Raw genomic sequence first — 27,398 nt, forward strand, 5'->3', positions numbered from 1 at the left:
TTTGTTCCCAATAGCAAGGAGTTGGAAACAACCTAAGTGCCCATCAACAAACGAATGGCTAGAGAAGCTGTGGTATATTCGCACAATGGAATATTATGCTGCATTAAAAAACAAGGAACTCATGCAATATTATTCAAAATGGTTGACTCTGAAGAATACAATTCTACCTCACAAAGTTCCTGGTTTTAAACCATGCATGAATCTCTATTAGTAAAAGTAAGTTTTACAGAATTACAATTTTTAAAATATTATCCAGCTATTCTTAAAATTTATAGTGAAAAATAAATATAAAAAGTATAAATCTTTAGAAAAGAAAAAAAAATCCAGGTATTGTTAATTTACCATAATCCACTGAGTTGCATATCTTCTTATAGTCAATAAAACACAAGTAATGTATTTCTGATAGTCTTTCAGTTGAGCTAATACCCAAAGAACGTTAACAATGGCTTTTCCTGATATGTGCCTTCTTCTGGATATAAGTTGAATTTCTGACAGTTTTTGGTCAATGTAGCACTTACAGCAGCTTTTAAATTATCTCAGTAAGTGTTACTTATCAGTTATCTTAACTATACCCTTTGATATTTTCTGTATTCTGTTTGATCACCTTTCTTTGGAGTAGATATATGTATACACCACCTGTAGTCAGATAGCTAGTCATCTGTCTCCTAAATTTCTTTTCATAGATGATTGATTCTAGTGTTTGCTGAAACATTTCAATTGATTTTTTTATTAATGTCTAGAGTCTTGAATTTCTTCCTCTAGTTTTTAGTTTAAATAATGTCTAGCGTGTTTTATCCTAAACATCTCCCAAGAAAGATGCTAATTAAGGACAAAAACATAAATGAAGTTGCAGAGAGACATTAAATTTAGTAAAGTACAGAGAAATAATGAGATTATTTTGTCATGAAAATTCTTCATGATGATAAAAATCTTATCATTATGAATTTAGCTTCTTTGCTGCTCATAACCAGTCATTACTTCTAATATCTTTTCCTTGTTGTAAAATTCTATTCTATTTTAAAACCACTTTCAAAGGAAATTTTAAGGACAAGATCTGAAATCAATGAGATAGAAAACAGAAAAACAATTGAAACCATCAGTATGATCAGGAGCTGGATTTTAAGTGTCAATAAAATTGACAAACCATTGGCAAACTTAACAAAAGGGGGGGAAAGGATATGATACAGATAACTCGGTTAAGAAATGATAGCGTTGACATCACAACAGCATCAGACAAAATTAAATTGATATCAAAATAATATGAAAAGCTATATTCCGATAAATTATAAAAACTAAAGGAAATGAACAAATTCCTTGAAACTAATGCCCCTCCCAGATTGAACCAAACAGATGTAGAACATTTAAACAGATCCATCACAAAAGAACAAATTGTATACGTCATAAAAAAGACTTCCCCATGAGAAAAGTCCTGGACTAGATGGCTTCACAGCTGAATTCTACCAGACATTCAGAGAATACCTACCACCACAAATTCTGCTTCAAGTATTTAAAAAAATAGAAAAAGAAAGAACACTGCTAGAGCCATTTTATGAAGCAAGCATAACCCTAAAACCAAAATCAGGCAAAGATAGTACCAAGACATAAAATTACAGACCAATATCACTCATAAAGATAGATGCAAAAATCTTTAACAAAATCCTAGCCAACAGAATCCAAAAACATATTTAAAAAAAAAACAAAAACCAATTCATCTTGACTAAGTGGAATTCATAACGGATATGCAAGATGGTTCAACAAAAGAAAAACAACATAATTCATCATATTAAAAAAGCAAATAATAAGATCCATATGGTCTTAGTAATTGATGCAGAAAAGACATTTGACAAAATCTAACACCTTTCTCATAAAGACATTCAGCAAAATTGGAATATAAGGGAATTTCCCCAACCTAGTGAAAAGCATTTATGCAAAACCAAGAGCCAATATCATTTTCAATGGAGAAAAACTGAAAGCATTTTTTCTTGTGAACAGGTACAAGGCAAGGATGCTCCCTGTCATGACTTCTATTCGATATATGATTGCCAGGGCAATATGACAAGACAAGGAAATAAAAGGCATCCAGACCAGTGAAGAAAAAAATTAAACTATAACTATATGAAGATGATGGTGTACAAAGAAAACCCTTTGGACTAAACAAACAAATTAAACAAGAAAAACCTGTTAAAGTTAGTAGACCAATTTAGTAGAGTGACAGGATGTAAGATCAATATCCAAAAATCAGAGTGATTCCTCTGCAGTAACAAAGAGAACTCAGAGAGGAAAACTATAAAAGCAATGCCATTTATAACATTGTGACCCATAGCGACCCTATGTACAGCTGTTCTGAACTCTGCCCTGTCCTGAGCCAGTCTAACTAATTCCGACACACCAACTTCCATTGCCCTAATCATTGTATCAAAGTATCTCATCCAGAATCTTACTCTCCTGCATCATCCTTCCAAACTTCCAAGCATGATGTCCCTCTCTAACTACCAGTCTCTCCAGGTCACGTGCCTAAAGTATATGAGACAAAGCTTCAAAATCCTAGCCTTCAAAGAGAGACTTGTTTTCACCCTCTCCAAGACAGACCTATTTGTTTTCTTGACAATCCATAATAAGTCCAGAACTCTTCTCCAGCACCACAATTTGAAGATTGATTCTTCTTCTGTCATTCTTAGTCATTGCTCAGCTTTCCAATGCATGGCAAGTAATTTCAAAGATAATTGCCTAGAATAGGTGCACCTCAGTCTCTAGACTGACACTGTTGCTTTTCAGCACTCTGGAGAGGACCCTGACAACAGATTTTCCCAATGCAATTAATCTTTTGATTTCCTGATTGCTTGTGTTAAGAGTGTTGATTGTGGAGCTGAGCAAGCTATAATTGTTAATAACTTCAATCTCTTCTCCATCTGTCATGGTGCTATCAATTGGCTCAATGGTGAGCATCTTTGTCTTTCTGATGTTAAGCTTCAATCCATGTTGAAGAGACTATAGTCCTTAACATTCTGAAGCAAGAACTTCAGGTCTCCTTCAGTTTCAGCAAGCAAGATTGTGTCATCTGCATAACGTAGGTTGTTGATGAGTCTACCTGCAATCTTGATGTCACATTCCTCCTAATACTTGGAAGTATAACTAATTAGAGACACAAAAGACCTGTACAAAGAAAGCTACAGAACATTTCTGTGAGACACAATAAAAGACCTAAATAAATGAAAAAATGTGTCCTGTTCATGGATTGGAAGACTCAATAATGTGTAAATGATAATCCTACCAAAAGCAATCTACATATTCAACACAATCTCTATGCAGATAACAAATTCATTTTTTAGATCTAAACAGAAATTGTCAAGCTTATTTGGAAAGAGACTCCAAATAAGCAAGTACTTCTGAAAAACAAAAATCAAGTGGGAGGCATAGCACTCCCTGATCTCAAAACCTATTACACACCAATAGTAACCAAAACAGCAAGGTACTTGTGCAATGATGGCACATAGACCTATGGAACAGAATTAAGAATCCAGAAATAGACTCAGCCATCTATGGACAACTGATATTTGATAAGGAAATAAAATCTATCAAATGGGGAATGACAACCTCTCAACATACGGTGCTGGCATAACTGGACTGCTACCTGTAGAAAGCTGAAACAGCATCCACATCTCAAACCATAAGCAAAAATCACCTCAAGATGGATCAAAGACCTGGGAGTAAAGCCTAAAACCATAAAGTTCATCAGAGACAAACTGAGATCAAGCTTAGACAGCCTAGTCTATCGTAGAAAGAGACTGCCAATACAGCCAGAAATGCAGTCAGGAGAGGATAAAATTGATGAATGGAACCCTCTAAAAATTACACTTCTGTGCACATCAAAACCTTTTCACAACAGAGTTAAAGCAAATTCTACTGACAGGAAAAAACATTTGGCAATGCCATTTCAGGCAAGGGTCTCATATGAGAAGGCTACAGAATCCTACAGGACCTCCACAAGAAAAAGACTGACACAATTACAAAATAGGCAAAATACATGGAAAAATTTTTCACAGAGGAAGATATTTGAATAGCCAACAGACACATGAAGAAATGCTCAAAATCCCTGGCAATAAGAGAGATGCAAATCAAAACCACAATAAGATACCATCTTACTCCAGCAGCAGTGGTAAATTTTAACAGGACAGCAAGTAATAAATGTTGGAGAGAATGTGGAGAGATAGGAACTCTTATACTCTGTTGATGGAATTATAAAATGTTACAACTACTCTGGAAGGAAGTTTGATATTTCTTCAAAAAGCTGAACACAGAAATTCGATATGACTTAGGTATTCCATTACTTTGACCATACCCTGAGACAATTAGAACTGAGGTACAAATGGAGATTTGTACACTAATGTTCTAGCAGCATTATTCACCATAACAAGAACATGGAAACAGCCCAAATGTCCAATCACAATTGAATGTATTGAGAAATTATGGTACATAATACACAATGGTTTTGTAAATCATTATCTAATTTGGGAGATACTAGAATGCATTATGCTAAGTTAGTTAACTCTGTCGCATAAGGACAAATACTATATAAGACCATTATTGTAGAAATAGATAACTAGTAAATCATGTAAGGGGGCGAGAATGGGAGCACAGACTTGAGAATGGGTTGGGGCCATAATCATAAGGTCCCTCATTTAATGGATGGAATGACGGATGGGTTAACAAAATGGAAAAGGTCTGGTGTGAAAACCAATGTACATGGAATTTTTAAGTATAAGAAAATAAAAGAAAAAGTGTTCAAAATCTAAATAATATAATTCATCACATTATTTATCCAAATAGATTTGTGTGTATATATGTTTGTATGTATGTATGTGTGTGTGTGTGTGTGTGTGTGTGTATATATATATATATATATATATATATATACATTGATATACCCGTGGTAACAGTAGTCAATCAATCATAAGACTTCTTGCACGGAGGAAAGTACTTTACAAAGTATTACAGAGCAAGGATGTTAGTTTAAAGACCAAAGTAAGACTATTTCAAGCAGTATTATTTTCACTTGTTTCCTATGTATTTGAAAATTGGACAATGAGTTAGGGAGAGAGAGGAAGATTATATGTCTTTGAAACATGATGTTGGCAAGAATATTGAGCATATCACAGACTTCCATTAGGTCAAACAATTCTATCATGAAATAAATGCAACCAGAGTACTCTTTAGAATGAAGGATGGTGAAACTTTGCCACATTTAACTTGGGCATATTTTCAAGAACTAGTTTTTTGGAGGCAGACAGCATGCTGAGAAAAGTACAGAAACATCAGAGAGTAGAAGACCCTCAGCAAGACAGATTGGCAAAGTAGCTACAACAATAGACTTGAGTACTTAGCATAGGTATTTGCATTTCCCAGCAATCAGTAATATTCTGTTGTGAAATTAGTAAGTATGGAAAAAAGGGCCAGGCTTTAAACCACTGAGACCATTGTCATCTTCACACTATTTTATAACTGTATAACTGTTTTATTCCATCTAAAACATTGTCTTTAGGTATACACAGAAGCTAACCCTTGAGCTAATGCTAATATTACATTGAATATGATTATTAAAAGATTTTGGATGTGTTGTGATTAGAAAGACAAAATAAACAATTATCTATATAACACTTTGTGTTAAATATGTACTAAATTATGCGACAACTCTAAAATACTCATATGTACAGCTTAATCACATTAATTATCTTTATCTTGTTGCAAATATTTCACTTTATAAGCTCATGACTTGGATTTTTTGGAAGAATTTATTCATCTAATAAACATAGATTTATAATTCCATTTTATTTTCCTTGCAACCTAGAACACTTGCCCCATCACCTAGATAAACTTACATTTTTTAATATGATAATTGAGCCTTACTTCAAGCAGTATTGCTCATCCATGGTTTAATAATTTAAAAATATTTATTAAATAACTTATAATTTCATAATTAAAACATATTTATTAAACTTTAAGTTTGTATGAAGCACTGTGAGGAATGCAGAAATGAACCAGATAACAAATTATATTCCCCTAAAATTTCCTGATGTAGTTAGGGAGCTCAAGCCTACTTAGAAAACATATTAGTGCCATGAAATTTTCTGGAAGGGTGAGCAAAATATGTGCAAGAGTCATTTACCTTGAGTCTTAACAAAGAGGTAAAAAGTTTTTATTGGAGAATAGGAGAACAAGTAGTTAATGGGAACATTACGATTTCCATAGGAAGTAGGCCATTACATTTTTTCTTCCTCCAATAACTATTTGTATCCAAGTGCATGCTTGCTATCCCAAAATATGTTGTGTCATTTTCTATGGAACATGTCCCATTTCTTCAGTTATTTCATGCTTCTGTCCATTGAGGGTATTTTAAGTTTTACTAAGCTCATAGGAAACAAAGAAACAAATAGCAACCAAACCAATGAATTGTTGTCAAGCTGATTTCTGACTAGACTCTCACCAAGAAAATTCTGGGTAGATTTGACCAACTACCCTCTCAGCTCTTTATTAGTTGAGTATTTTATTGTGCCAACTAAGAACTCACATTACTGAGTAATTACAATTTCTAGAATGAATGTGTGTGTGTGTGTATCATTGTTGCTGATTGCTGTGGAGTCAAGAATGAGTCATAGTGACCCCATGAACAAAAATGCCTGAAGCCCTTCCACAACCATTGCCATTTTTCAAAGTTCATAGATAGATCGATAGATAGATAGATAGATATAGAGATAGACGGATATAGAGATAGATAATATAGAGATATATAGATGATAAAGAGATAGAGATTAGATTGGATTAGATAGAGGTGGGATAGAGATAGAGAGATAGAGACAGAGGTAAAGGGGGAGAGAGAGAGAGAGATGATATAATTTTTTTTTATCTCTAGTTTCTCCAACTTTTCCAACCATTAGGAGCCTTGGGAGCTGAAGGTGTGGAGGTACAGAGATAATTTTTGTTTGTTTTTACTTTTCTCTATTTCTTGGGTAAGGGGTAAGTGTTTAGAGAAGAATGGAGTGAAAAGTCAACCTGTTTGCCTGAGAGGTCCCTGTTCAGCAGTTAGTAGCACATGACTGACACTTAAGATTCAGGGTTTGGGAAGTTAACCATCAAGCACTAAAGCTTCCAGCAAGTATTTCCTTGGGGATTTAGATGCTTTGATGGGATAATGAAATTTCATTGACTGAGAAGGGCTGAACAACAGCTTTTACAAAAGACCCTGGGAGGTAGAAAGACCGTTTAGAAAACTGTGTTGCAGGAAAGCTCAATTTATTCTACTTTCTTTGTGAGGCTTTCTCTGTCTTTCCTCTCTGCTCAAATCGAAGTCAAAGAACCTTCCCAGGATCTGGTAGACTCTATTTTTCCTGTTTTTTCTAAGCTTATGGCATCCTTGCATGGAAGGAAGAGTGGCATCCACTTCCATAATAGCTTGCCTCCGGAAACCCTATGAACTTGGACAGAGGATGAAAGGCACCCAAGCGTCGAGGACTCTCCTTCATAGGGTCGCTATGAGTTGCCTGCGACTCAACTGCACTTAACAACAACAACATGGCATCCTTGAGCAGGAATCTTGTTGTTATAACCACTCACTTAGATCTAATCTTTCAGCTTCCAATGCATCTCTCCTAGTGAAACAATACCTATCTACAAGTTAAAGATGTTCTCTGTTCTAAGTTGATAAAAAAAGTTTGTAACAATTTTAGGAAAACGGATAAATTGAGGGAAATAAAAAGGTACCCATAGGTGCTTCTTTATTTTTTTTCCCTCAGAAAACAAGGATTTTATTGAGCATCTCTGGACTTTATGAATATGGCATCAGTATTCATGGAAAACTCATCCATATCCTGAATTGACATCATGCAGATTATGTCAATTTTGTTGCCAAAACTGAAGAGGTCAAAGATTGCAGCCTTCAATATGATTTACATCTCAACATCAAGAAAGAAAGATCCTCAGATCATAAATGGAGAAGAGATTGAAGTTGTTCATCTGGCTCAGAAACACAATCAACACTCTTGGTGTCAGTAGTCTCAAAATCAAAAGATAAGTTGTATTGGGAAAAATCTGCCGACAGAAACTTCTTTAGAATGCTAAAGAGCAATGATTTCACTGTAGAAATTAAGGTGCACTTAATCCAGACCATAGTCTTCTATGTTGCTTGTTATACTTCTGAGAGCTGAAAAAACACTAACAACAAAAAATGATTGGATACCTTTGAGAAGAGTATTGAACCATGACTGCTAAGAGAACAAATAAGTCTGTCTTGGAGTGAGTGAAACCAGTTTGCTTGTTGGAGGCAAGAATTTTGAAGGTTTATCTTGCATACTTTGGACATATTTCTAGGAAGGACAAATCTTTAGAGAAGGATATCATGCGTGGAAGGGAAGTGGATTAGCACAGAAGAGGAAGACACTGGAGGAGATGGATGAACACAGTGATTGTGGCAGTGGGGCCAGGTGTGTCAAAGATATTGAGATTGGCTCGATCTAGGAGAGTTCAGAGCCATTGCTCACAGGGTTGCTATGGGTTATAGTCAACTCGAAGGAGCGTAACAACACAGTAGTGAATTGTTCATCTTAGGTAACACTGATAACTCTAATGATGGTGATATTATTATTAACACTGTGGTAATCGGGATGGGTGTGTCAGAGGCCATACGGTTGGCGCAGGATAGAGCAGGGTTTAGGGCTGTTGTGCATAGGGTCGCTATGAGTCGGAAACGACTCGACGGCACATAACAACAACAACAACTACTACTATTACTACTACTACTACTACTGCTACTGCTACTACTACTGCTACTACTACTACTACTACTACTACTACTAGAAAGCTTTCATAGCAGTTTATATGTGACAGGCATTTTTTTCAAGTACTTTACATAAAGTAGGCTAGATAATCCACTGAGAAGAAACATTTATTATGGATACACAAGATGGCATTTCCCACATGTCTTGAAGATATGCTACAACTTTCAGGCCAGTGAAAAGTTAAAGAAAAATTGCACATTAGTCCTTGATTGAGGTATAAAATGTTGCACGCCATTTTGGACACTTTTTCCTCTTGGATGGTCAAATACAAAGGATTCCAGAATTCTAAAGTGACCCTAAAGCAAACTTTCACAGTTGAGGCTCTATGAAACCCCAGAGAAAATTATTTATGTGACTGTTTTTTTTCTCAGTTCTCCTCATGACTGCACATAGTAACATTTCAAATAATAGAAGAGAAGCCAGTTCATTATGTTTGTAAAAGCTTTTGGCCTATGGGTCTAGCTTTTCCCTTGGAACTCTGAAAAACATCTTTCTTAGAGGTTAATAGCATGTAAGCTGTCTGAATTCCTATTGAGTCAGCCCTTGGTAGAGAATTGTCAAGGCCTTTAATCTTTTACTTTGTACAAGGGGATCATAAGCTGCTTTTGTGTATGCATCAGTGTTTAGAAGTTTATGTATGACTATATCATAACTTAGCCACCCCAATGAGCGGTATCAGGAGAAATCTCTTTTCTGTTCTCTTTAAAGGATTGTGGTTGTTGACATGTACCCAATACAACTTACCTACTAAATTAAGTTGAACTAACCTTAGCTGATCCTCTAATGAGTTTTCAGAGGCTGTAAATCATAAGGAAGGAGAATGCCTATTTTTTCCCCCATGGAGCAGCTAGATTTTTAACTACTTGACTTTGGTTTGATAGCCTAACTCGTTAACACTAAGACAACAGAGCTCCCTCTCTAAAGGATTGCTGCTGTTCTTGTTTTTCTCATTGTTAGGTGCTGCTGAATTTTGTATAACTTATAGCCACCCTATGCATAAAAGATCTGAGCCCTGTCCTATCTTATGCCATCCTTAAACTTTCTGACACAGTAAAGCCCATTGAAGCAGTCACTGTGCCAATCCACCTGGTCGAGTGTCTTCTGCTTTGCCAACCCTCCACCCTTCCCAGAATCATGTCCCCTCTCCAAAGAATAGCCCTTCCTAGAAACCTGCCCAAAATATCTGAGGTAAAACCTCATCATTCTTGCCTCCAAAGAGCACTCCAACTCCTCTCTCTCCAAGTCATATTTGTTTGTTCTTTTTACCACCCATTGGATGTTCAGTGCTTCTCTAATACCACAGTTCTGCATCTTCGCTCAAGTATAAGTTTAGCATTAGCATGATCAAGTGTTCTGGGATTCCCATTCTTCTCAGAGTCAGCCACAGTTTGTTAAGATCCACACAGTAAAATGCCTTTGCATAGTCAATGAAACACTGACATAATTACTCCTCAATAATTTAAATGGTTACTGTCTTACAATTTGCCTGTTGTGTGATAAAATATCTACATAAATTTCCTGCTTTGTTTGTTTCCTTGTAGTACAACATGCTTTCTTCTTCTTCTTTTCTATTTATCAAGTTCATCATATCAGGAATATAGACATTTAGTTGATGGAAAATTTATCTGCACAGATGATAACAAGATCTTGTTTTTGCAAATAGTCAAAGATGAGTTGAAAGACAAAGTTAAAAACCTAATAAACCAAGCAAGACAACATTATTACTTCCTTGAAGAGAAGAATGGTTTAAACATGTTTTGTTTCAAGAAAATGCTAGATTTTTAAAAAATTGTTTTAGTGATTGTGGGGCTTAAGATGTGATAATTATGTGCCTAATACATAAACTAAATTAAAGTCTAGTAGGATTAGGAATGCAATCCATACCAAAGCTGTATACCTTGGTCTTCTGCAACAAGTGCATCAAGTCCTCCTCACTTTTAGCAAGCAGGTTTGTGTCATCTGCATAATACAGGTTATTGATGAGTTTCCCTCCAATCCTAATGTCACACTCCACCTCATAGAGCCCAGCTTCTCGAATAATTTGCTCAATGTACAGATTAAGTAGGTATGGAGAGAAAATACAACCCTGGAACCCCGCCCAATTCTAAACCATGCAGTGCTCTCCTATTCTGTCTGCACAACAGCCTCCTGATCCAGGTATAGGTTCCTCATGAGCACAATCACGTGCTCTGGGATTCCTATTCTTCTCAATGTCAGCCATAACTTCTCATGATCCACATAGTCAGACACCTGTGCCTAGTCAAGAAAGCAAAAATACACATTCTTCTGGTCTTTCTCACTTTAAGCCAGAATCCAAATGACATCAGCAATGAGATCCCTGGTGCCACGGCTTCTTTTAAATCCTGCTTGAACTTCTGACAATTCCTCATTTATGTACAACTGTTCCAGTCATTTTTCAATGATCTTCAGCAATATTTTGCTTGCATGTGATAGCAATGATACTGTCCAATAATTTCCACATTCAGTTGAATCACCTTTCTAGGTAATGGGAACAAACATGATCTCTTCCAATCTTTCAGCCAGAGATAGTTGTCCTTCAAATTTCCTGGCATGGACTGGTGTGTACATTGTGGGCTGAATCTGTTAATTGAACAAGTCATTTGGTATCCTATTAATTTCTAGGGCCTTATTTTTGCCAATGCAAAAAAAAATGTCTTGGAGAGGGTTCAGCTGGAGTGCTCTTTGGAGGCAAGAATGATGAAGCTTCTCCCTATATACTTTGAGCATGTTTGTTATTGTTGTTGTTAAGTGCTGTCAAGGTGCATATGCACATTGTAGAAGTTAATGTTTTTTTTAGATCCAAAAATATTGTGAACCACATGGGTGAACAGTGACATCCACTTCTGAAATAGCTTGCCTGTGGAAATTCTATGAACTTAGAGAAATGATGAAAGTTATGAGTGTTCAGTACTTTTTTTGTTCATAGGGTCACTATGAGTCGTCTACAACTCAATGGCACCTAACAACAACATATAGAGTTAGAGGCTGCTTGAAAATCTCTAGTAGGGAAGTTAGGTTAAAGATTCTTCTTTATTTTTTTATTTGGCTTATTTATTTTAATTTTTATTTTATACTAGCTTATTTACAAAGTTCAAATAAATTGTTTTTCACACTGGATCATTCCAATTTCCTTCATTGCCCCCACCCCCCACCCATCAAGTCTTGCGATCCTATTTTTAATATCCTTCTCCCTGCATTCTTAGACCTATGCTCTCCCTCTCTTCCCCCTTGGATCCTCATACTTATTCTACAATAATGACCTTATACAATATTTGTCCTTAAGGGACTTAGTTTCTTGACTATAGCATAGTGCTCTATAAACCACTGATATGAATAGAAAATATATTGTAGGCCAGGCAACACAGAAGTGACCCCAGCAATAGCTTCTGACAGGCCTCCAGGTACGAAGCCCCAAGGCGGAGCTAAAACCGGTTGGGCCCTCGGGCCTGCGGACCCTAGGCAAAGAAGAAAAACACAATCTATAACAGAGTTCTACAGGACACACCACCTTCCCTTTGGAGACAATACAATTAAACTTAAGAGACACTGGACACAGAAAAACAAAACAAAACAAAACAAAAAACTGTCAGCAGTTGACGTGGTTGGAATCAGAGGAGCGAAGAAAGCTTCAGATACAAGTGGTCAGGTCATGGGTCGGACACTGGGGGATTAATTCTGAAGGCATTTGGTAGAAATGAAGGGGTATCCTGCTGGAGGGTGGAGCAGGGAAATAAGTGGGTCAAGGCACTGGGCTAAGGGCAGGGACTACACTGTAACTAATGGCTAACTTCACACTGAGGGATTTATCTTTCACTGCTCCACAAATTGCTGTCTGTCAGATACTCCTCCAAGTCTATACATTCAGATTAAGACAGACTAGGAAGAAGGATTGGCCATCCACTTCTGAAATAGCAGGCCTCTGAAAACCCTATGTACAACAGTGTCTCTCGGGAGACTAAGATCCGCCTGATACGGGCCATGGTTTTTGCAATCACTTGTTATGCATCAGAGAGTTGGACAATGACTAGGGAGGATAGAAGTAGAATTGATGCTTTTGAGCTATGGTGCTGGAGAAGAGTATTGAATGTACCCTGGACTGCCAAGAAAACAAACAAATTCATCCTAGAGAGGGTTAATGCAGGCTACCCCTTGGAGGCAAGGATTCTGGGGCTTCGTCTGACATACTTTGGACATGTTGTAAGGAGAGACAGGTCTTTAGAGAGGGACATCATGCTTGGTAGAGTAAAGGGACAGCGCAGGAGGGAAAGACCCTCTATGAAGTGGATTGATTCAGTGACTGGGATAATCAGGGTGTGTCAGAGGCAATGCGATTGGCACAGGACAGAGCAGGGTTTAGGGCTGTTGTACATAGGGTCGCTATGAGTTGCAAACGACTCGACGGCACATGAAAACAACAACAACAACATATTGGCAGTTGTTAAATATTCCCCTACTTCTGATCCTATAGAAGGGATTTCACTAAGCAACACTAATGAAAGCCTAGACATTCTTTTGTCATTTACTTTTACTTGAAAACATATTTGGAACAAAACTTCACTATGTCAAGGATAGATGTATTGTTACCTCATTGTGTAATGCGTTCTTAACTAAATTATGCACTTTTTGAATAGAATTCTATTCAATATTTGTTTTTCTCACTTCCTCCTTTGTACAGTAGTATCTAACATTGTTCAGCATTTAATTTAATCAGAGATTGATTTATTGATCTACATATGCAAACTACTTACGTTTTTGGAACTCATATTTTTGAACTGCTAGAAAAATAATGGCTCATTGTGTTTTAAAATAAAATTGATGCTTTTGGCTTGAAGACATTTACATGAGACTGTTATAAAACAACTCATTATTGTGGGAGCAATCATGCACTAACTACTCAATACTTCCAAGTTATAATAAGAACACAAAGTTTACACAATGGATATTTAAATATTAGAATATTTTAATGTAGCAAAATTATTAACACTTGGATTTAACTGTTTCATTCTGAACTCTCTGGTTTTTATTTGGATAAGTTGTCACTTTGGTTGGTTAACATTAATACTTTTTTAAATTTACCATTAAACCTTCTTATACAGATTATACCATTATTTTAGAGTCAGGTAGTGCTTGTATGATATCTTTTATGCCTCATTATTTAATATGACAAGCACTTGCTGAAACAAATGTAGGTTTTCAATCATAAACATATATTGAATACCAACTATTGTTCAGGAGTATTGCCAAACACTTGTGACTATGAGAAAAACAGAAGAGAAAAGTTCTATTAAGATAAGAGAACAATTCTGGAAAGAAGACTCTCAACTTTTAAAGAGACAAACACTTCAAAAAAATTTCAGCAAGTTAATGCACTAAGACATCCAACCCCTTTCAGTACGAAATTAAATTAATTCTGATTGTTGTTGTTATGTGTCATAGAGTCGCCTGCAACTCATAGCTACCCTATGCACAAGAGCCCGAAACTCTGCCCTACCCTGTGCCAATCTCACCACCCCTGACACACCTGCACCCATTACCCCAATCACTTAATCAATCCTCCTCTTAGAGGGTCTTCCTTTCTGCACTGTCCCTCCACCCTCCCAAGCATGATGTCCCTCTCCAAAGATTGGTCCCTCTTTGCAACATGTCCAAGGTATGTCAGATAAAGCTTCAAAATTCTTGCCTCCAAGGAGCAGCCTGGCTTCACTCTCTCCAAGGTTGTTGTTGTTATGTGCTGTTGAGTCGCTTGCGACTCATAATGATCCTATGTACAACAGCCCTCAACTCTATTCTGTCCTGTGCCAATCTCATTGTCTCCGACACACTCATCCCAATTACCCCAGTCACCTCTCCAAGGTCTCTCTCCAAGGACAGATCTCTCCTTACAACATAAGCAAGGAATGTCAGACAAATCCTCAGAATCCTTGCCTCCAAGGAGCAGCCCGGTTTCACCCTGTCCAGGATGAATCTGTTTGTTTTCTTAGCAGTCCATGGTACCTTCAATACTCCAACACCAAAGCTCAAAAGCATCAATTCTCCCTCTATCCTCCTTAGTCATTGCCCAAGTCTCTGATGCATAACAAGTGATTGCAAAGACTATGGCCTGTATCAGACTCACCTTAATCTCCAGAGAGACACCATTGCCCTCCAGTACTTTGGAGAGGTCCCTAACAGCAGACTCTCCCATCGCAATACATCTTTTACTTTCCTTGCTGCTGGTGCCAAGAGTTTTGATTGTGGAGCCAAGGAGACTAAAGCTGTGAACAATCTCAATCTCTTCACCATCCATCATGATGCTGCCAATTGGTCCAGTGGTAAGAATCTTTGCATTCTTGACATTGAGCCTCAATCCGTATTGAAGGCTGCAGTCCTTGATCCTCTGCAGCAAGCATATCAGGTCATCCTCAGTTTTAGCAAGCAGGGTTGTGTCATCTGCAAATTGTTATTAGATCTTCCACCAATCCTGATGCTGCATTTCTCCTTATAGAGCCCAGCCTCCCAGATGATTTGTTCTGCATACAGGTTGAAAAGGTGTGGAGACAGGACGCATCCCTGGCATACGTCCCTCCCAATTTTAACCACGCAATGTTTCCTTGCTCTGTTCTGATGACTGCCTCTTGGTCCAAGTATAGGTTTTGCATTAGCATAATCAAGTGTTCTGGGATTCCCATTCTTCTCAGAGTCTTTCCATCTGTTAATTTCTGAACCAGTGAAGATAACTACTTACTTGAGCTGCTTAGAGGACACAGACTAAGGGATTCAAGGCATTGAAATTGACATTGCCACAGAATAGTAAGCTTCAATGTGTTTTCCTGATGCAGAACATAACAGCCCTGCCAACCTAGCCTTAGAAGAGTGCTACTCAACATGAGATTGGGACCCTTGGTGGATTGTGGACGAATAAGTAAATATAGTCATACTAAGTTCTAGATTCAGACATATTTATAGCAATTTGATAATGTGATGCTATGCTTGCTGATTCTAGCAATTATTTAAAAACTGAAGCTTATATTTTAAAAATTTTGAAAGATCTAATTTTCTACTATCTCATTCTTACTATTGTTTATAAATATAATTGCCTAATGGTGACCTACTGGTAAGAAGTTGCACTGCAATCTCATAGACAGACGTGTGGTTCAACTCCACCTTTTGTTCTAAAGCAGAAGGATGGCCAGTTTTCCCCTGTGTAATTTACGGCCTCTGAAAGCTCACCAGAGGGTCAGTTCTAACTTGAGAGAACACAACAACCATATATTATAAATTAAATCAACATAAATTTTTTTTTAAATTTCAGATAATTTGGAGAAAGTTGCCATACATCTAGTGTATTACCATAAGAATGAACTCGATACAAATAAATAGGTGTTCCCCTTCTCTCTCTCTCTCTCTCTCTCTCTTCCCCTCCCTCCCTCTCCCTTTCCTTCTCCTTCTGCCTCTCCCTCTCCCTCTCTCTCTCTTATGGCTTTTTCACTAGTAGGCAAATTGATTCCCTCCTCTGTTGTTGTTGTTGTTGTTATGTGCCATCGAGTCGCTTGCGACTCATAGCGACCCTATGTACAACAGCCCTAAACTCCACTCTGTCCTGTGCCAAAAGCTCTGTCTCCGACACTCCCATCCTGATTATCCCAGTCACTGAATAAATCCACCTCATAGAGGGCCTTCCCCTCCTTCACTGTCCCTCCACCCTCCCAAGCATGATGTCCTTCTCCAAGGACTGGTCTCTCCTCACAGCATGTCCAAAGTATGTTAGACGGAGCCTCAGAATCCTTGCCTCCTGTGTTAGTCACTCGTATTTTCTTTTATCCTTTTCATTATGGGAAAACTAGGCAATTGTTAAGAAGATATAAAGCACTTCGAACAATGCGTAGCTTGTTGTGAGTATCTTTGCTATCCTTGGATACAGCGGTGCAAATGCAACAGTAACAGCATCATAGTAAAGACTTGGAGAGTACAATCAAATAAGTGCAACCTGCTAGACCACTGGTGCCTACAGAGATTCTCTCCAGAAATAAACAGAGATAACCTAACCTTTCAAAACTGTATTTTAACATTTAATGATCTGTTATGATTTCCCCTTTGTCAGGTTCTATATCAATTGCCTTCACAAGTAAGTGTGATTTAAATAACTTATGCAAATAAATATTGGCATTGTGTCCTCCAACTTGTGCAAGGAGGTGAATTTCATAGCATGCTCATTTTCTCCATTGGTTGGTGTGTGTGATTCATTAATAATCTTCCTTTTCAATCTAAAATGCATCCATGTTTTCTTTTATCTTATTAGTGTTGTATAATGCAATTGAGGTAAGAGAGAACTTACTTAATTCCTAAGGACTCTTCACCAACTCCATTTTTTATTTCACCTGCTATTACTTGACATGTGTTCCTTTTTGTTCAATTTGGTAAATTTTTACAGAGCAAATTGATTTTACATTTAACAGCTCATACATATGATTCATGATATTGATTGCAATTCCTGCAATGTAACATCATCACTCTTCCCTATGTTTATCATTTTCACACATCTTCTTTCCTACCCTTTCTTCCAACTAAAGTTTCTCTCTGGCAAAATACTTCTTTTGATTTAAAAGTTAGTTGTTGAAAATGTGTACCTTCTTGGTGTTTATTATTAAACTTATAGGACTGCCCATTGTTTGTCTGAAATTTATACTACAAAAATAGCTTTAAAGATAGTACACATTATATGTCAGGCTCCTAACTGTAAAAACAAACAAACCACAAAACTGAGAGTTTCAATTCTCTAAGCATTCCATGGGAGAAAGATGGACAGTTTCTCTCCGTAAAGACTATAGCCTCTGACACATACTGGAGGAGCAGCTATGAGGCAGAATCAACTAGCTTGCAGTGAGTTTTAAGGGTTGTAGTGTTATCAGACAAATAAGCTTGGTTTTTGTTATTATTTTAAGTGTGAATTACGGTTTGTATGCCATTTTATCCAGGACTTCTTAGTATGTTCTCTTTTAGAGCAATTGAAAGTGGCAACTAAACACCATCTAATTATCTAAGCTTTATCTCATAAAAGCTGGAGTTATCATGAGATTCTTTTAGTCTTTTTGGCCAATTCTTTATACGCAAATTTGGTTTTCTTCCCTCTCCATCATTTGATTCAGGAAGAGGCTAATAGTAGCATCTTAGATGGCCACTAAAAAACATTTAAGACCCCAGTTGCTATTTATGAAAATAGCATGGAGATCATGAAAACCAACTACTTCCTCATTTTTCTAAATAGTAAGTTCAACCAAGGACAAAAACATGATGCAATTCAGATTTAAAAAAAAATCACTGTGCAAAACTGTAGAATTCTTTTAATATGGGCTATTAACAACAATTCTTAGTACACCAGAATTGTTGAAATGCTATAATGTGGTTTTGTTTCTTCCAATTTCAATTTTGGGATTTGAAGAAAGTGAAATCTTAAGGTTCTTAAAAAGAGCTAGAACAGCTAGTACATCAACAGTGACCTACCAGAAAGGTAAGCTGGAGTTAGAAGAGGTCATGGTACCAAGAATATCTTTGCTGATGTTGATGGATATTGTTGAGAAGCAGAGAACACCAGGAAAATGTCTATCTGTGTGATACTGAATATGCAAAGTCATTAGACCTTGCGGGTCATAACAAATTATGAATAACATTGAGAATAATGGGAATCCCAAAACATTTGATTGTGTCCATGACAAATCTATAGCTAGAACAAGAGACAGTTGTCCAAAAAGAGCAAGGAAACACTGCACGGTTTAAAATCAAGAATATTAAGTGTCATATATGCTCAAAAAAATCACATGAGAAGCTGGACTGTAGAAGACTGTTGCATCAGGATCAGAGAAAGCTCATCATCAACCTGAATAGTGTAGGTAACATTCTTTAGAGGATTTGAATCACTTGCTGCAAAAGATCAAAGACTAAATCCTTCAATATAGATTGCATTTTAACGTCAAGAAAACAAAAATACTCACCATGATAGATGAAGAAAAGATTGAAGTTATCAATTATTTCAGCTTGCCTGGCTCCATAGTCACATCCTTGGTGCTAGAAGTAAAGAAATTAAAAGATGCATTTTTTTTGGTAAAAATCTACTCTCAGGGCACTATCAAAAATGCTGAGGAACAAGGACATCAGTTTACATATTAAGAAGCCTTTAATCCAAGCCCTAGTCTTTTTCATTACTAGCTATGCTTCTGAAAGTTGAGCAATGACTAAAGAACACAGAAAAAGAAATGAGGCCTTTCAGATGTGGTGAGAGGAATCCTGAATAACTTATGTTCTGTCACAAGAACAAGCAAATCTGTTTTGGAGAAATTGAGAGTAGGGTGTTTTCCTTGGAAGAAAGGAGCTTTGAAGCTTTGTTTTATATAATTTTGGAATATACTTAGGAGTGGTCAGGTGAAAGAAATCATGTTTGGAAAGATGGAGTGTCAGTGTACTAGTATGGTAATTTTAACAGTTGTTTCAAGTATATTGGAGGGAGTGACTACAGGACAAGACTAGGCTGTGTTTCTGGTGTGTTGTTCATAGAGTCAGTATAAGTCAGAGTCAAGCTGATGGCACAAAGAACAATGAGAGCAAAAATACAACCATGAGTTCATCCCACTTGAATTTTAAAACTAACTCAAGAATAGATTTGATGCCCTGAACTCAAATGACAAATGACCACATGATTTGTGGGATATCATATATTTTATAAAATCTCCGCATTAGTCATCATTCACGTACTCATTCATCGTCATCAAGTTGGAACCAACTCACGTAGACCTTCCACTGGATTTTAAAGGATGTAAATTGCACAGGAAGAGACTTTCCATCTTTTTGCTGGAGCCATTGGTGGAGTCAAATTTCTAGAAAAGCATAGTCTTTGATATGAACTCTAACCTATCCTATGCCAGCCTCATCATCTTTGACACACTTGAATATATTGCTGCAGAGCACGTCGTTGCTAGAAGAAGCTATTAGTTGGAAGGGGGACATCATGCTTGGAAAGGTGGAGAGTCAGCCAAAGAAAGGAAGACCCTCAATTTGATGAATAGACACAGTGACTGCAGCAATGGACGCAAGTGTTGTGTATAGTATTCAACTGATAGATCTTGGCCAAAATAATGACTTATGACGGTGAAAATGATGACTCCCAATTCATAATTAGAGACCTTGAGTTTAAAGAAGGTTACAAAATATTTTTGGATGGTTCAACTACCAAAGTGAAAAGGCAGAATTTGAATTGAATTCTCCAACTAAAAGCTCATTTTGCCTGTATTTATCCTGAAAAGAATCAACTGAAGTGATAGAAATTTTTTTTGTATATTAAGAGTTTCTTTTTAAAAATGTAAGTAATATAAATAAAACCAGGTGTTCTCATTTTCTGTTTCTACTTCCAGAAATCTCTAATCCTACAATTATCAGTTGAGTATTGTCATCTTTATGGTCCTCTAATAATAAGCTATAATTACCCTACTCAGTACAAAAACACACTGGTTACATTTTGAGGTTGCCAATACAGTCTACCATTTTTAGATTTTTGTACCATTTGTTCCTCCTACAGGCATCATCATTGTTGGATGAGATGCCAAAACTGATTTGTCCTTTTGAGGCTTGTTTTAGTCAAACTCTCTGAGCTCCTTTGAAAAAGAGGCTGACACTAACCCATCATGCTTAATCTCTTACTTCATAGGCTGTGGGTGGAAGTTGGCTCACACATTCACTGGCCCTCTGTGGGAAGGGTAAAAAAGACAATAAAGGGAGAGTTATGGACTGTAAAATCTTGTCCAATAGGCTATCTTTGCTGGAATTATCTAGGAAAGAAAAAAAAAGAATGTTATTAGGGGACTAGTGTCTGGCACTGCAGCTCTCATCGAGCTTTGTCACTGGTAAGACTCCTTAATGGCTGAGCTTGGAAAGACTGCACAACAGCTGTGCCCAGAGATAGCACACATTGAGCACGATTAGTGTAATGTTTCCTTCATTGCTTAAGCAATAGAGAAGAAGAACTGGGCAAAAGCATCAGGCTTTCATCTCAGGCACAGGGAGACAGGAGGATGCCAGACAGTTACAAAACGGCAGTGATTACTACCAAAAAGACGTAATTAAGTTGTTTAACCCATGGAAGATAGGAAAGGGAGAAAAATACATGTATCAACTCCACTACTAAACCCACTTTCAAAGGCCTTTGAATTATCCATACAGAAATAGAAAGAAAGACAACTGAGGTTTTATGATATATATGGTCTAAAGGAAAGGCTAATGCTCTCCCAGGTCTGCCATTCAATTTTTGTGCAATCTAAAAAAAGTCATTATCTTCACTGTGTTTCCATTTTCCCATCTGCTAGATTGGAGGCAAGATATCTAATCTATCAATATTAAATATATTTTGTAAGAATCAACTAAGAATATAAATCAGAAAGTTTTGAAATATAACTAATTATGTTGATATTAGATATTTACTATATAATATGCAAAGCATCTTACTGTATACAATAAAAATACTAAGGTAAATATAAAGAAATCCTTATGCTTATTTTGTCAGAATTTTTATAATAATATATTTGAATTACACTTAGCATCACACTTGCGTCCTCTTATATTTTCATTTGTTTTAATTTTTACCTGCTCTGCTTGTCTTAAAAAGTGTTAATTAAAGACAATGTTTTTCATAAAATTAGACATGTTTGCTATTTGTTTTTGAGAATTCAGCACTTTTCCTGGATTTTTCAGACTATTCTAAAGTGAGAAAATCCTAAATTCCAAATTATTATCAATTTCAACACATCCACATGTTTCTATGGAAATAAAAAACTTTGAACATAAATCTCCTGAGCTTAAACAGGGTTATCTGACTGTGTTGAGCATAACAACCTTACACTGGTTTATTCTTATTCTTAGTTTACGACCACTAGTTTATATAAACACCTGATTTGTTGTGTGCGCCCATTTTCCCATTCAAAGACACCTAAAGAAAGGACAATATAGAAATATTTTAACCACTTTAATATAATAAGCATTTTTCCCCAGAGAAAATAATTATGAAAAGCCATATTTATTTGGCCATATCAATGTTTCATGCATTTGTTATAACATTGGCTACTTTCTACTTTCTATTTTGTAATTTTAGTAGTCTTACAAGGGGAAATTATCCCTTTCTATGAAGATGACACTGAAAGCGAAGAAGGAAGTCTCTGGCCCTCCCGAAACTTAAGCCAAAGCAAAGGTATTAAAAGGCCAAGAGGGCAGTCCTGAAGGGCATCCACAGCCAAAAAAAAAGAAAAAAAAATAAATAAAAAGAAGAAGAAGAAGATCCACACGTCACCCACCTTCTGGAGGCCTGAGACTCTGAAGGTAGCCCAAATACCCCAGGAAGAGCACGTCCAGAAGAAACAAGCTTGACCACTTTGCTAGCATCAAATTTCCCCTGACCGCTGAGTCAGCCATGAAGAAGATAGAAGATAACAACACACTTGTATTCATTGTGGATGTCAAGGCCAACAAGCACCAAATTAAACAAAATGTAAAGAAGCTCTATGACATTGATGTGGCTCAGGTCAAAACTTTGATTAGGCCTGATGGAGAGAAGAAGGCCTATGTTCAACGTGCTCCTGACTATGATGCTTTGAATGTTGCCGACAAAATTGGGATCGTCTAAACTGAGTCCAGCTGGCTAATTCTTAATACAAATTTTTCTCACAAAAAACAAAACAAACAAACCAAAAAACAAACAAAAAATAACTCAAGAGGAAATTATCTCTTATTATTTTAACCTTTTCCTTAAATCTACTTCTTCTGTAAATTTAGCATGTCTTGACTGAGGGGAGAAAATAGACAAGACGTGTGTGTGTGTGTGTGTGAGAGTGTGCATACACACAGATACAAATATGAGCCATACAGGGAGATATTCTACCAATAAAATGATCTTTAGTACCTTTAAACACTTCCTCCTTTTTTATGTATATCTGAAATGTTCTTTTTTTTTTATTATTGTTTGTTTGCCTTCACTCCTGGCCATTAGTTCTCTTCCTTACCAATACTTTTCATCTGAGATTGGCAACAAGATTGATATTTTCAGACCTACAACTTCAGTTTTCTTTCTTTTCTAATTTAGAATGAGGCTTGACTCATTTCTGAGTGAGAGTGATAGTCTTTCATATTATGCTCTAATTCATATATCAAGAACATATTAAAATTGAGATGACTTCTCTTGACTGCCCTCTCAAAATAGCTGACCTTTAAAAATTCTTTTTCCAGATCTTTCCACTCTATTTATACATATTATACGGAAAGTGGTACAAGAAATAATTTCTTTAAACCTCAAAGCCCTTAGATATATTTGTATTTATATCATTATTTTTTCACTGTTCATTCATAGTCTATGACTCGACGGCATTAAACAACAACAACAACACTAAAAAGAGGTAGATATAATTAGGCCTTTTGGTGTTAGAAAAAATATTAAGTTAGGAAGCAGATAATCCATTCAAAATTTTAACTCAAAGCTGGATAACTCTGAGTAAATCACTGAATTGTTCTGTTTATGATAATACAATATACCTAACAGAATTCAGTAAGCAAATTATATTTCATTTGGAAACTTAATTTGAAGGTGTAAACTAATAAAAAAGGTATTGAATTTTTCTTCATTGTGTAATTAACAGTCGTTAATTTGTGATCTCACATCTCTTGCTTCTCATTTTCTTATTAAAAAGATTAGTGTTACTTCAATATCTTATTGTGTGTGAAAATATGATTTCACTGAAATTTTTAGGAAACTAGCAAGCTTTTAAGGTGAGTTTTGTCCCACCATCAAAAGCTTTTTTTATTGGAAGGAAGTGACCTCCTTCCATTCTCATCATCATACAATGGCTGTAAATCTTTGTGGTACAGATAACGTATGTAAAATTTTTAAGGATAAGGCAAATTATATAAAGATATGGGAAGGAAATGCAAGATGACTGCATAGTAAGATGCCTCATAATGTCTCACTTAAAACAAAGACCTAAGAAAACAAGTCAATCTGGTATGGATAACAACTTTGATAACTAAAGCAGAAAAAACAAGTCTGAGGAATCAGATTATATATCAAGTAAAAGGAGAGACTGTGCAAAATTAGCAGATATAGAATATTATGAGTTACCAGTATCCTGCCAGTTGAACTTGCATAACACAACAATTTTAAGACAAAGCAAACAGCATTCCTAGCTAGTGCTGCCTGCCAAGCATGAACATCTCTACTCTCATTTCTAGAGCAAAGAGCTCAGATACTCACCGGGAAAAAGTTAGATACAATCACCTCTACCATAACATGCTATTGTTGTGTGCTGAAGGACCATGTTTTTCTGCACACCCCTCAATCACTCCTCATCCATGATTGTGGTCTAGAAGCACTCATATGACCCTGGCCCAGTAGTCAAGGTCCCACAGACTGATAGTGCCTGTTTCTTTGCTCAGCCACTTACAAAGGAGACTCATGGATTGCTGGTGCCTACCATGCAGGATAGGGAGCACATACTTCACCTAGGATAGGGAGCACATGTTGTATGTCAGTGCTCACTGCTACACCCAGTTGTCCTCACTGGGAACCTATGGACAAGTTACATTTACTGCCCCACTCAACCACTGGTGTCTGGAGCTCACAAATTGTTAATACTCACTTCTATATCTAGTCACCTACTCCTGGGCACATAGACTGGTGTCACCTGCAACTCCTTTCAGTTCTTCACATTTGAGGATCAAAGACCAGTGATTCACCATTCCTGATAACATAATCTAGCAGACAGGGGACACATACTCCTGGCAGACTCCCATGAACTGACAGCATCCCCACTGTTACATACCTTGCACTACTCTGTGCTGTAAAGTTGGAGATTCTTGCCAGCTCCAGCTTCACTTATACAACCCTGCCTGCTGGGACCACTGATACAATTTTCTGTGCTAGCTATTTGGTAACTAAAAAACAGATGTCTGTTTTGTAACATCTTGAAAACTGACAATGTGCCCATACAACACTCAATGTAGCACCCAGTTAGAATATTTCCCTTATCCATAATTACACGACTGACTTGACAGACACATCACCTTACTAGAAACAACTACATCCTCAGCCACCACTCAAGACCAGCAAACAGATTTGTGTGCATATACCCTACCTCTGTTCTATTTTTTCAGATAATAGTGGTGAGAAGTTTGGTATGGCCAGACTATCAACCAGAGTAGCATACATTCTGCACTTAGATCCATCACCACAAAATTAATTTAAAAATTAGGATTTTAGGAAAAAAACACACAAAAACAAAAACACTTAAACAAATAAAGCATATCATGAAGTAAATAAACATAGTAACACATTAATGCCTAGGAGCTATGTAATAAAAACAAGTTGATATAAAAATCAATTCATGGTTGACACTCCAACAGGTTTTCTGAGGCTGTTAGTTGCACAAGAGGCTACTACTTATCTTTCTGTCATGGAGCAGATAGAGTGGGGCAAGATATCCCCAGCAAGTTACCAAACCAATGGACGAAAAAGTCTCTCCAGTAAATAAGTGATAAAGAAACTAATTGCTAAAGTAATTTAAAAGACTAACCTATAGGATTTTCTAATGAGACTCAAAAGGTATAAAAAGAAATATACACACCAATGCAAACACAACATCTCAGAAAACACAGACAATAGAAGAATTCAGATAAAAAAAAAAAACAGTCCAAGACAAAATAGCAAAATAAATAAACAAAAAACATAACGATGTAAATAGAATTATAAACATTAAAAATAAAATTTTAGCAGTTGACTCAAAGATAACACAGGAGAACCTGTAAATCAATGAAAAACTCAATTCTTTCCTGTCAAATTGGAACAATCTTACAGTTGATTGGTTATTGGGCATTTGCAAGCCATAAAATGTACAGCCTGATCTTTAGCTTATGGTGCAACTCACAGATTTTAACCACTAGAGAGGTTCTGTCTTCAAGTTAGCAGTGCAACTTGCTATAGATTACACTATCAGAGCTCCTGTTAAGGAAATAAAAACCAGCAAAATAGAGGACAAACTCCTTGACAGTGAATTATTTGAGAAGAAAAAGATGGGGGCTGGAACCTCTAATAATTTACGATATTCTATCAAGAGAAAAGATTCACAATTGATAAGAAGTTCAGAAAAAGAACACAGGGGGTAGAGAAAGAGGAAGAGGAAGAAGAGGAGGAGATGGAGGAGGAATAATTGAAAATTTCCTGGCAGAAAACATCCTACTATCATGAAAGAGAAAATATCAGAAACAGAAGACTGAAATCAAGGAAACAGAAATAGGAAACTGTAAACAACCATGCTAAACACAAAGATAAATAGTGAAATTAAAGAACTTTCATATGAAGAGAAAGTCAAGTTACAGTCATGAAATGAAAGAGTTTTTTAAATCTAGGAAGGTAAAGAAAATTTAACAAAGAAAGTTAATAAATCTACTCTTCAAAATTGTTAAAAATATAGACTCAGAAAACACAAAATTAACAATAAAAAGAAATTCCATAAAAAATGAACTTAGCACAGGAAGTTAAATTGTTAACAGCATACACATACACATACATACTCACAGACACAGACACACACAAACAGAAAAACACCTATAAAATAAACCTACACCTATGTTCTTAGCAGCCTTATTCACAATAGTAAGAATATGAAATAGCCCAAATATCTGACAGCATATGAATGGATTGAGAAATTGTGGTACATTAACACAATTTTGATCGAACTCAGAAATAATGATTTTGACCAAACATGCAATCAAATTGCATTAATAATTATTTGTGGGATGCTTTAGTGGCCCAGTGGCAAGAAGCTGCACTGCTATCCCAGAGGCACGCAGTTCAAAACTACCAGATGCTTTGCTGGAGAAGGAGGGTCAATCTCCTCCTGTACCAGTCAGATCTGATTTGACAGTACAGACAAACATGAAATAATAATAATAATAATAACAATAATAATAATAATAAAATTATTGGTGATTAGAATGCAAAAATTGGAGACAATGAGGAAGGAATAATTGTCAGAAAGTATAGACTTGGGGACAGAAATGAGGCCAGAGAGCAAATGATCAAATTCTGTGTGCTTTATTTTCTATGAATAATTTATTCATAGTAAATATCTTATTCAAAAACCACAAATTATTAGTTTGCAAATAGACCTCACCTGATGGATTGCACAGGAATATGATTGACTGTATTTTTTTAAAGAATCAATAGAGAAGCACAATATCTGCAGTAAAATCAAATTAGATGCCAACTGTGGAACAGATATAGAAATTACAAAAAAATGAAGCTAAAGAAAAGAAAAACTGTCAAAGTAAAAGAACTGAACAGAAGACTTCAAAGGGCAGCAGGAGAAGATAAAGCAAAATACTATAACAAAATGTGCAAAGAGCTGAAGCCAGAGAAGACAAGGGAAGAACTCATTCAGTGTTTCTCAAGCTAAAAGAGTTGAAAAATAAACTCATGCCTTGAATTGTGATACTGAAAGATGCTATTGGCACAATCTTGAATGATCCACAAAGCATTAAAAAAGAAAA

Source organism: Elephantulus edwardii, unplaced genomic scaffold (assembly GCF_000299155.1).
Source record: "Elephantulus edwardii isolate Elephantulus edwardi_28Jun2011 unplaced genomic scaffold, EleEdw1.0 scaffold00187, whole genome shotgun sequence".
Classification (NCBI taxonomy): domain Eukaryota; kingdom Metazoa; phylum Chordata; class Mammalia; order Macroscelidea; family Macroscelididae; genus Elephantulus; species Elephantulus edwardii.